This window comes from Rosa chinensis, chromosome 2, assembly GCF_002994745.2.
Source record: "Rosa chinensis cultivar Old Blush chromosome 2, RchiOBHm-V2, whole genome shotgun sequence".
NCBI lineage: Eukaryota > Viridiplantae > Streptophyta > Magnoliopsida > Rosales > Rosaceae > Rosa > Rosa chinensis.
Window position 1 is genome coordinate 58,211,754 of NC_037089.1, and position 11,684 is coordinate 58,223,437.

The window sequence follows — 11,684 nt, forward strand, 5'->3', positions numbered from 1 at the left end:
TTACTTAACGTACCAAACCTTGACATAAGTTACGGTAAGCTAACCATAGTGCTTCCCATGCCAACCAGGTGAACCAACATGCATGTATAAGATTTTGCGGTTTGGAAATTCAGTGCATATATATATATATATATATATATATATATATATATATATGTGTGTGTGTGTGTGTGTGTGTACATGCATGCATGGTGTGATTCATGAATGCAATTGAGTTTGAGCCTCCAAGCTTTATTCGGTTTCGACACTCAATTCCGAAAAAGAAAAACAAAAAGAAAAGAAGTAAAAGTGTGGGATAATATATATCTACAGTGCTGTCAGTGCATCTGTGCATAGAACCAACAATGCATGGTTGAAGCTATCGGTCATGAGTGTATGAGCAAAATGGAATCATAATTAAGGCATCCTTCCTAATGAAGAAACAATTATATACTTAGCCAGTTGGCTGGAGAGTCCTGAACAATGGTTCTGAAGTCTATATGTAGTGCACTATTTTAATTTTCCCACGTTTTCCTAGTAAAGAGTTATTGATATCGACAATTGCCTTGAATTCGTCTAGATGCCTTACTTGAAAGGAAGAGGAAAATTGAGAGTGAATAATTTGAATGTGTATTCGTCACTAACTATAAGGGATATATATATATACACACACACACACACAAACCCTATTAAATTTGAGCTCTTGACTATTTACTTAATTTGGGTCCAACAAATGTCCACTTACTCTAATAAACCCACCTACTCAATTTAAATGTAAAAAAAAAAAAAAAAAAAAAAGTTTTCCCTTCAAATAATTAAAAAGTCATTGGAGACTTCGTCGGACTCCCGTCCCAAAGAGGTTGCCTGAGACTTTGATTACCCCTCCCCCAAAAAAAAAATTATTGGGGGCCAATAAAATGTTTATTGAGTATTAGTGGAGGGGCAATAAAAAGTTTATTTAGTGGCAATGAAACACGACACCGGACTCTAGTTACAGGTTCGGAGATTGCCGGAAGTTCGCAAAGAGGTCGTTAGAGACTTTTATTACCTAATAAATTTCTATTGGGAGCAATAAAACAGGACGCTGAACTTCAGTCACCGGTCGCCGAATTCTAGCGACCATTCACGGGATTCTGGCGAAGTCTCTCTCTCTAAGTGACAAAGGGAAAGAAGGCAAAATTGTCCCCAAAAAAAAAAAAACTTAATTGGGTATTAGGGCAAAAAAAAAATATATGTAATTCGTTGGGTAAGTGGACAATCTTATTTGGGTAAATGGGGTTAGTATAGCTAAAATTTGGGTAAATGGACATTTTCCCATTAAATTTTTCACAACTATTAGAAATATTCTATTAATGACTCACAACTATTGATATTCTCAACTATTACTGACTCGATCACAGCAACTATTCGTATTATTATATTTAATGACTCACAATTAACACTCTCCCATAAGTTGGAACATACAAGTCACGAGTGACCAACTTATCAAGTGAGTCATCAAACACCTTGGTGGAAACTCCTTTCGTGAAAATATTTGCTAATTGCTCTTCAGTTGGAATAAATACAAAGTCAATCAACTAATTTGCATCAAGTTTCTCCTTAATAAAGTGCCTACCAACTTCCACATGTTTGGCACGATCATGTTGTACTAGATTTTATAATATATCAATCGCTGCCTTATTGTCACAGTGCAACTTCATAGCTTGTTTAGGTTTGAATCCTAAATTATGCAATATGTTATGTAACTACAGTAGTTCACAAACTTCATGAGCCAAACCTCGATACTCAACTTCAGCACTAGACCTTACTACCACTTTTTGCTTCTTACTTCTCCAAGTAACCAGATTTTCTCTTAAAATGTGAAGTACCTTGAAGTGGACTTCCTGTCAGTAATCCAACTGCCCAATCTGCATCAATATAGTCACTCACCTCAAGATGGTTATGTTTAGAGAACATTAAACATTTCCTAGATGCAATCTTCAAGTATCTCAAAATCCTCACAACATCATCCATATGCACTTCACTTGGATTGTGCATGAATTGACTCACAACACTGACTACATATGCTACATATGGTCTTGTATGAGACAAGTATATTTATCTGCCAATCAACCTCTGATATCTAGCCTTATCTATTGGAACTTGATCAGGATATTCAACTAGCTTGTGATTCTGCTGAATAAGTGTGTCAATAAGTGATTCAAAAAGTTTCTGTCAGTAGGTCGAGGATATACTTTCGTTGGAATAAGAAAATTTTACTCCTTCCCCTGGCTACCTCAATGCTCAAAAAGTAATTTAGATCTTTAAAATCTTTCATCTCAAACTCAGAAGCCAACTCTAGTTGCAACTTCTCAATCTCAGCCTTATCATCTCCTGTGATTACCATATCAGTCACATATAATATCAAAACAGTAATCTTATCCTTCTGAATCTTGAGGAAGAGTGTGTGATCTGAGTTACTATACTTGTAACCAAAGCTATGCATTGATTGAGTAAATTTCTCAAACCATGCACGAGGTGACTGCTTCAAACCATATAAAGTCGACTTCTTCAATTTGCACACTACATCCATATTAGTACTAGTTTCATATCCTGGATGGAGACTCATGTAAACTTCTTCAGTTAAATCATCATAGAGGAATGCATTCTTTACTACAAACTATAGAAGTGACCAATCAAGATTTGCAGCCAAAGACAACAACATTCTGATAGTGTTGATCTTTGTTACAGGTGCAAAAGTCTCATCATAATGTACACCATAAATCTAAGTAAATCCCTTAGTCACCAATCTCGCCTTATATCTACTAAGTAAGCCGTCCATCTACATTATGCTTCATAATATAGATCAACATGCACCCCACAATCTTCTTTCCATGAGGAAGTGGTACTAGCTCCAATGTATTATTCTTCTATAATGTTTTCATCTCTTCCTCTATTGCCTTGGACTACTTGGGATCTTTCAAAACTTCCTGCACTTTGTTAGGAACAGATACATAGGATATCTGATGCACAAAAGATTTATATGACTTAGATAACATATGGGTTGACACATAGTTGGCAACCAGATAATTTGACTTGGCACTAATCGTGGGTTCATATCTTTTGAGTGGTTTACCACAGTTGACTCGATCAAGGAAGGTATATTTGGCAGGTTTAGACTCTTCATCACGGTTTACAATATTAGGAGTGTTAGACACTTGTTCAGGATTTACCTCAAGATAATCTTTAGAACCTTGGAAATCTTAGTCGGAGGGATAATCACTGTAGGAGCATCATTTTTTGCACTGTGAATCGATTGGTTGCCAATATCCTTCGACTGGTTGATCTCCTTCGTCTCCACATTTAACTGGTCGACTAGAACAGCTCGACTGGTCAAATCCTGGCTCAGGCTCTCATTATCATCCTTTTCTTCATCTCCTTGACTCATACTGACCATCTCTTCAAAATAATTGAACTTCTCTCCCTAATGAGACGGGTTAGTGAGAGAGAAATAACACGCATCCTCAAATAAAGTAACATCCACAATAACATAGAACATCTTTATAGGAGGATGGAAACACTTGTACCCCTTTTGATGAGTTCCATACCCAACAAATACACACTTAAAACAAGAGTCTCTAACTTGGACCGTTGATTCTTAGGGATATAGACAAAAGCTACAGACCCAAAGAATCTAGCATGTAGGTTATGAAAGGAAGGAATAGAGATATGAGTGGAAAATACCTTAAATGGTATTTGATCCTGAAGGACATATGAAGGGAGACAGTTGATAAGATGAGCAGCAGTAAGGACGCTACCCACCAGCCCCCCCCCCCCCCCCCCCCCCAAAGAGCAAGTACTTAGACATGTGTGCTCATAACTCATATGCTCCTAAAAAAAATTATCTATTGGGTTTGAAAGAAATTCTTAAAAGTTTGAAAGGCAGGAAAAAAAATGACATCTTTAGTTCTGAGCAACACTACCCAAGAAAATCTAGTGCAATCATCAATGAAAAGTACAAACTAACGTATGCCAGTAGGAGCACGATCACGGGAAGGCCCCCAAACACCTAAATGAATTAATTCAAAAGAAATTTTACCTTTATTTGAAACACTTAATTAAAGGGTAACTGACACGATGGCTCTTGGCCAAGCCACAAGTTTCACAAATAAAGGAAGACTCTCGCATGCCAATAAACAAAGAAGGCATAGACTTTTTCATATTACTAAATGAATTATGCCCGCTAATAAAAAAAGAACGCATAGACTTTTTCATATTACTAAATGAATTATGCCCTAAACGACGATGCCATGACCATAGCTCACTCAACTTATCAAAACTCGAGGTCAAAGTGGCTGGGACCCTCTTCCCTAGTTTCTCCCCTGCATACATCTGATCTAGAAGGAATAACCTTCCCCTTAGATCTCCCTGACCAATTGTTTCTCTAGTAAGAAGATCCTAAAATACCACATACATGAAGAAAAAAAATGTCACAAAGCACTTAGCTTCAGCATTTGATTGTGGTACATAGATCAAATGGTGAGATGATGCAAGAAGATGTAAAAAAATTATGGAGCTCAAATCTAGGTATGAGTCTAACAAAACCGGTTCTTAAGATAGGGAATGCCTGCCTATTAACATTGGTGACTTTAGACCCATGTGGTGGTGACAAGTGGGTAAAGTAAGTTTTGTCATAAGTCATAAGGTCTGATTCCTTTGAGTCTATTATCCAAGCATCTTCACCAACAAAGTCAGAAACATGTAAAGTAATACCTATCTTACCACGTCCAACCGTAGAAGGATTACCAACAACAGTAGCAGTTATATGATATTGCCCCGCCATACCATAATATTCAGAATTCTAGACCAAGTGAGTACAGTAGCACATCCTCGATTAGATGTCAGTTTTCCCCATGATGCAGGATACCCATTTATCTTGTGACACTTGGCCTTAATGTGTCCCGACAATTTGCAAAAGGTACAAATAGAACAAGTGCTCGTTGGTGATGGAAAGTTAGGTTGAAGACGTAGCTGCTGGGTATGTGGTGGCACATACTTGAGTGGTATAGTCTTAGACTAAACTATAAGGCTAGAAAATTCAAAGTGAATTGCTTAGCACTCTCCAGTTGAGCCTCATCTTTGCAAATATAAGCAAAGGTTTCAGCAAGGGAATGAGGAGCAGCAAGCCTTAACAACTCACCTTTGGCATGCACTAGCATAAATGCTTGGCATCAAGCCCATTCAAGAATATGTGTACCCGCAGCATGTCTTTCCCCTCATTATAAATCTTGATATCATCAGCATTCTTCATCTTGTTCGGGTGCCTTTGATCAATCTCCAACCAAATAATTTTCAACAAAGCAAAGTAGATGGGCACAGATTGTCCATTCTGAGTCATCTTGTACACCTTGGTGTGAAGTTCATGAATCTGAGTAAAGTTATAATCATTGTGATACAATTCCTTTAAAGCCTCCCATATTTTAGTTGCAATCTCACACCCAATAATCAACTAAACCACCTCATCAATCATTAACTTATAAAGGATTGACATCACAGACCCGTTCAAGTTCTCCCACCTTCTGAACCCTAGATCATTCTCATATGGTGCTTCAATTATGCCATTGACACAACCAATCTTATCTAGCCCATGCAGATGGGCTATCATCTTCTTTCTCCAGGTGCGTGCAGTAAGTGGTGTCATTCAACTTAGTCCCCCTAATCTACCAAATGTGTCTTGATTCAAAGACATCTCCACCTTCTGAATATCCTTGCGTGACTGTTCTCTCCCATTGCAACAATTGAACATTAAAGAGCACAGTGGAATCAAACAAGAAACAGGAAAATTTTCTAAAAATAAAAAGTTAGGTTTAAAGGATTGAATACTCTCGATCAGAAGAATATAAACAAACAAATCTTAATTACTTGAGAGATATTAAATCAAGAGAATTTAGAGCAATGAGAGACCAAAGAGACAAAAATCCAATATGAATCTTTTCTCTGATACCAACTTGAAAGGAAGGGGAATATTGAGGGTGAATAATTCCAATGTGTATTCATCACCAAGTATAAGGGATATATATTAAAGTCTTATTAAATTCTCACAACTATTAGAATTTTTTTATTAATGACTCACAACTATTGGTATTCTCAACTATTAATGACCGATAACTATTCATATTCTTTTATTTAGTGACTCACAACTAGCAGCTTTGTTATAGCAAACAGTGAATCAGTTTATTATTATTTAGTTGTTTGAGACCCATGCAAAGAGTGTCATGTGATGTAGAATGAGAAATAGAGAAATTTGTTGTACGTGAACAATGAATTCCGCTGATCATATGTTATCAGAAAAAACATAAAGCTAGCTGAAAGTTTAGATTCTTCCAACTTAGACTAATTATCGGTTTATATCCTATAATATATTGTCCAAAAATTCAAGGAGATCGACAAACACAACTCACTATTACAACGGTAGCGGAATAGAAAAGTTTCTCAAGGAATCGATTTCCAAAAGTTGGACTATCTTCTAATTATCTTACACGGAAGTTAGACTTTAGAACCTTTTTGTGACTTGAAAATGGAACAAAAATAATCACTTATATGAATCTCTATATCAGCGATCTTGCATATAGTTGCATTCAAGATAGATCCTACTATATATAGAGATCACACTTGTCAAAGTATAGTAGTGGGTGGGATGATTATAAAAGTGAAGGAAAACAAAATGAAGTGGGTGGGATGATTATAAAGTGAAGGAAAACAAAATGATATCCTGATAAAGTAACTTGAGGCCAATTAGCAATAGATAGAATGGCTAAAACCCTTATAAATCGATAGGCAATGTCTAATTTTTCTCATGTGAGATTTATATATTCTCAACACGCCCTCGCACATATGATGAATTTTCAAGTCATACACTTGAACAACTTTTGGGTGACTTGGAGCCCGTGTGGCCGTTGGGCATGCACACGTGGGTAATCCGCTCTGATATCATGATAAAATCATCTGAGATTCACATCCAAAACCAATTGACAATAGATGGAGTGACCCAAACCCTTATAAACCCACAGACAATGTCCTATTTTTTCCATGTGAGATGTATATATTCTCAACTTATCAAATTGACGGAAGCAATCAATGAAATGAAGAAAACAGAAAAGAAAATGAACAGAGGGGTTGTATGATACTGAGGGTTGAAAAGTAGGCCTGTGACAAAATTAAATTTTGATCACATAGAATGAGATAATGTGTTGGTGGGCAAGTAGGGTCTGCCACAAAGAAAGTTGAAGATAGATATATCAATGGTATTATCTGGTGGTGGTAGTTATTTAAGTTCATAGAGTTTATAGCTGCTGCTGCTGCTGGTGTGGATATGATTTTGATGTTAAAAACGTGGAGAAAACTTGGTTTGAACTCAGAGGCGAAGCAGCCCCTTGCTGCAGCATTCACCCAAGCCAGCCACTTCTAACAAATGTATACAGGATAGTGATTATATGGGGATCGCAAAGAGCGAAGGCATCAAAAGAAGAAGTTCTGTAGTAATTATGATTAGGTTAAGAACTTTCGACGGTGATGACATATATGAGATTGATTATTGGGGTGAAATTCTCCTCATTACGTACATCTCTACTTTCGTATGAGGATGTTTATCATATTATTACACTTTGCTTTGTTATTGTTAAAAATTGTGAGATAAATAATTGAAGAGATGAGTGATGATTATTTACAAAAGCAATCTTGCATCAAACTCGCATTAACAGGAGTATAGTGTAAAGGAGTCTAAACAAGTGTATTAGGAAGACTTTCTAGGGCTTACTAGTTTGAGATTTGAGCCTTAAGATCTAGGTTTCACGGCTCAAGGCTCCATGCCAAAAATGATAGGTTCGGGTTAGGGTCCTTAGGGACCAGGCCTATGCTATATACCGAGGCAAAGTGCTTAAAGTTCAAGGAAATGGTTTCAATGAAGACATTTCTTTTTATCAGGTTTTCAGCAAAAATCGATCAAACTAGATTAAACCTTGTTTTACATAAGCCCTTAGCTCGCCAAGCTAGGATAAACTGCATCGTCATCATCGGCAACGAAACGCCCGAAGCTCAGTGTGTCAAAGTCTCCGCAGAGGAGTGGAAAACAATGGTGCTGTAAATCTCTCATTCTGTTCTTTATTTTCTTTTAGGGCTATTATCACAAATGATACCTGAACTATTGCTCAATCTTATCGATGGTACCTGAACTTTAATTTTGATCACAACCAGTACCCGAACTTTTCGATTTCATTTTAAATGGTACCTAGAGCCACATCTAGTCACTATTCCGACTAAAATCGGCTTGGGAGGTGATTATAGTGATGATTTTTGATGATTTCAAGTGTTGCAATCATATATAATGATGATTTTTTGTAATAGACTTGCCTTGAACTTTTTTTTTTTTTAATTTTAGATTTGGCTTTTTTGGCCGGAATAGTGACTGAATGTGGTTTTAGATACCATTTAAAATGAAATCGAAAAGTTTGGGTACTGGTTGTAATCAAAATTAAAATTCAGGTATCATCGATAAAATAGAAGATAAGTTTAGGTACCATTTGTGATAATAACTATTTTTTTATTACTAAATAGTTGAACAATTAGTTTCCATTGTAATAGATGTGCAAGATTGACATATGAACTCAGAGGCGAAGCAGCCCCTTGTGGTAGCACACACCCAAGCCAACCACTATCTGTCTCTACCATGCAACAGTTGATGGAAATTATGAACCTCCAAAAGCTGAATCCCAATCACGCCGTTCACTATTTGACCCTACTTCCTCTTCAATCATTAATTTTCCTCTTCAATTATCAGAGCTCCCTTCCAAGAAGAAATCCTAGTCTTACCAAAAAGAACAGGCAAGTGAAAATATTGAACACGGACCAGACGGGGGTCGGAATTATGGTATGAAAATAGCCGTGATAGGAATGGCCGCAGTTGAGTGCGGGGAAAGTAAGGAGTAACCGGATGAAGTCCACGACCGATCACCCAAAAAGCCACGATCGATGACCAAAACAGTTTGGATGACAGTTAGGCTCTAATAATACCTACTTGTCACGAAAAATCTTTTAGACTATTTAACAAAATCGAGTTACATGTAGTCAAATTTTACAATCACTAATAACAAATCAATTATCAATAGATACATATATATCACAAATACGTGTATTCTAATTTATCAACAAAAATTGTTGTTAACTGTACGAACACACAAATACAACACGAATACATACGTGTATAACCATATAACATGTCACATTGTAAAGGTCTTATAAACAACACTTCCCATGCAACTGTTAATGGATGTCAATTATGAAGCTCAAAAGCTCAGTCTCAAACACACCCTTCATGACTCATAATTGACCTTACTTATTCCTCTTCAATTATTAACTTTCCCAGGTCCTTTTCAATAGTAAATTCTAGAATTTTACCCAAAAGAAAAAAACGTTAAATAATTGAGTGCGCTCCTGGTCTGATTTCCATCCAATAAATCCTTCATTATTAGTACGACTATTTCGATTCTCTTCAGAGCCTGACTTTGACCCCTGCATCACGCGCTGCCCCCACCTCTCACTTCCATCATGAGGTACGGTGACTACACCCCACGCGCTGCCACCGAGAACTGGAAAGTGAGCTTGACATTTTACCCGATGAAGATCACGAAATCATTATACGACTCGCCGTACGTTAAATGTCGAACTTGTTGGGTTGGTCGGAGGCCAAGGTCTCACGTGCACCCCCACGCGCGAGAGGTCGAAAGCGACGCTAAGGTGGTCCCCACCGGCAAAAAGGTATGGGCATTGAGATGCCGACACGTGGTAGGCTCAGGCCGACTATGCGTTTCCGAGTATCCAACCAAAGCCCAGCCGACCGTAGTGGTCAACTCCCCGATTTATTACTTGTTTGATTAAAAGGGCCCACGAAAAGAGCCTCCTATTTTTGACACTAAATCCTATCATTTACAAGTATGGGAAATATAAAAAAGTAAAAACAAAAATAGAGTGCACAATGCTTGGATTTTTATAAAGTTATTTCAGAACAATGTAATATAAGTGAAGAGAGAAGCAAGTCTTTAGTCTCTTCAGTCTCTTTAATATGGTGCGCCATAAAATATGTATGGCGGAAGAATATACACACAGATAATATGATAAATTGATAAAAGTAAGTCTTTAGTCTCTTCAATTAGATACATTTTTTCTTTTTTTTTGAAAAAATTAGATGCTCTGTAGGAGCTAATCTTTTTCTTCTATTATTGTTTGCTTGTTGAAACCGCAAACTAATAATTGAGCTATGAAATCAACTTAAGCGACAATGTAAAATCAACCATGTTAGATGATTGAAGAATATGTGCACGAGTGTTGTAGAACATGGATAAAGCAACCGTTATGTCTCGTCAAATGAATAAGGACCACTTGCTCATATATATTTTAAAACAATATCATAAAGTCAAAGATTAAAAATTAAAAATTAAAAATTTCATTTCAAGGTAGTCAATTTAGGAATACATTTTCACCAACCCATTTCAAGAGATTATACAAATATTTCAACTATCGGAGCTTTTTTCCTAAAAACAACAAGAACAAGGAATTAAGATTAGAAAAATTGTAACCCTAAAGATTTATTTGAATTACTTTTGTCCGTGCATACATCAAACTTTTGACTCCAACTCAGCTCAGGGATTAATTGGTTATGTGCATGGTATTGACCAAAATATATGATGGATTGCCATATCCGTGAAAGAAGATTTATCTTCATGGGAAAAACGAACCAACCAATATAGTATTATAGTTATAAACATCAGCGCATGATGTAATTTCATGTTTTTTATCTTCTCTAAAATGTCAGCAAGAAAACAAAATGCTCTAGAATCTTTGATGATCACCATTACACTATTATGAGAACAGTAGCTTGTGATCCACACATGTGATAGGGTCTGCCTACAATCCACTTGTCATATCAAAACCAACGTACAAAGGGTTTTTAGCTTTCTTATTTTGGCGAAAGAAGCTAAGATTTTGATAAAATAGCAAAAATACAAACCAACTTGCCCAACTAGGAAGACTAATAATAGTTCATTCGGTGAATTTAGAACTTCAATTGGACATCATATTTCGTCTGTTCAGACTTTCAATTAGATAGCGTATTGTCGATTATGAATGAATATGAATAAATAGATGATATCAGAATATGAATTAGTATATTATATAGAAAACAATATTTTATACGATGTTAGATATTGCCGACAATTTCTATCTTAATTACCAATCAAAATAGGTTACTTTGTGGACACAAAGAGCTTTGCTCTTTCTCTCAAGTCTCAATAATATTTTTGTATCGAAGTCATTCTAGACAATACCGTGAACTTTGTATTCAATTCAACTTACACTAGTACAAATTACGGGACATGATCATGAAATGCAGAGGGTTCGGTAGTTGGTGAACCACCAATAATGAGACAAAACACCCGACTTTTAACGATTCACACGATTATCTGCCGAGTTTTTCAAACCCTTTCTCCCACGTACGGCCGGAGTATGAAAATCCAAATCCCATTACATACAAAAGCACCTCTCCTTTAAACTGCAGGAGACAGGGTACTACACTCTCTCTTTTGAGCTTTGAACCTTTGCAAGGAAAATTACCGGTTCAAATCTCAAAGCAATTGTACTTGACAAAAAAAAAAATCTCAAAGCAATAGTCACAA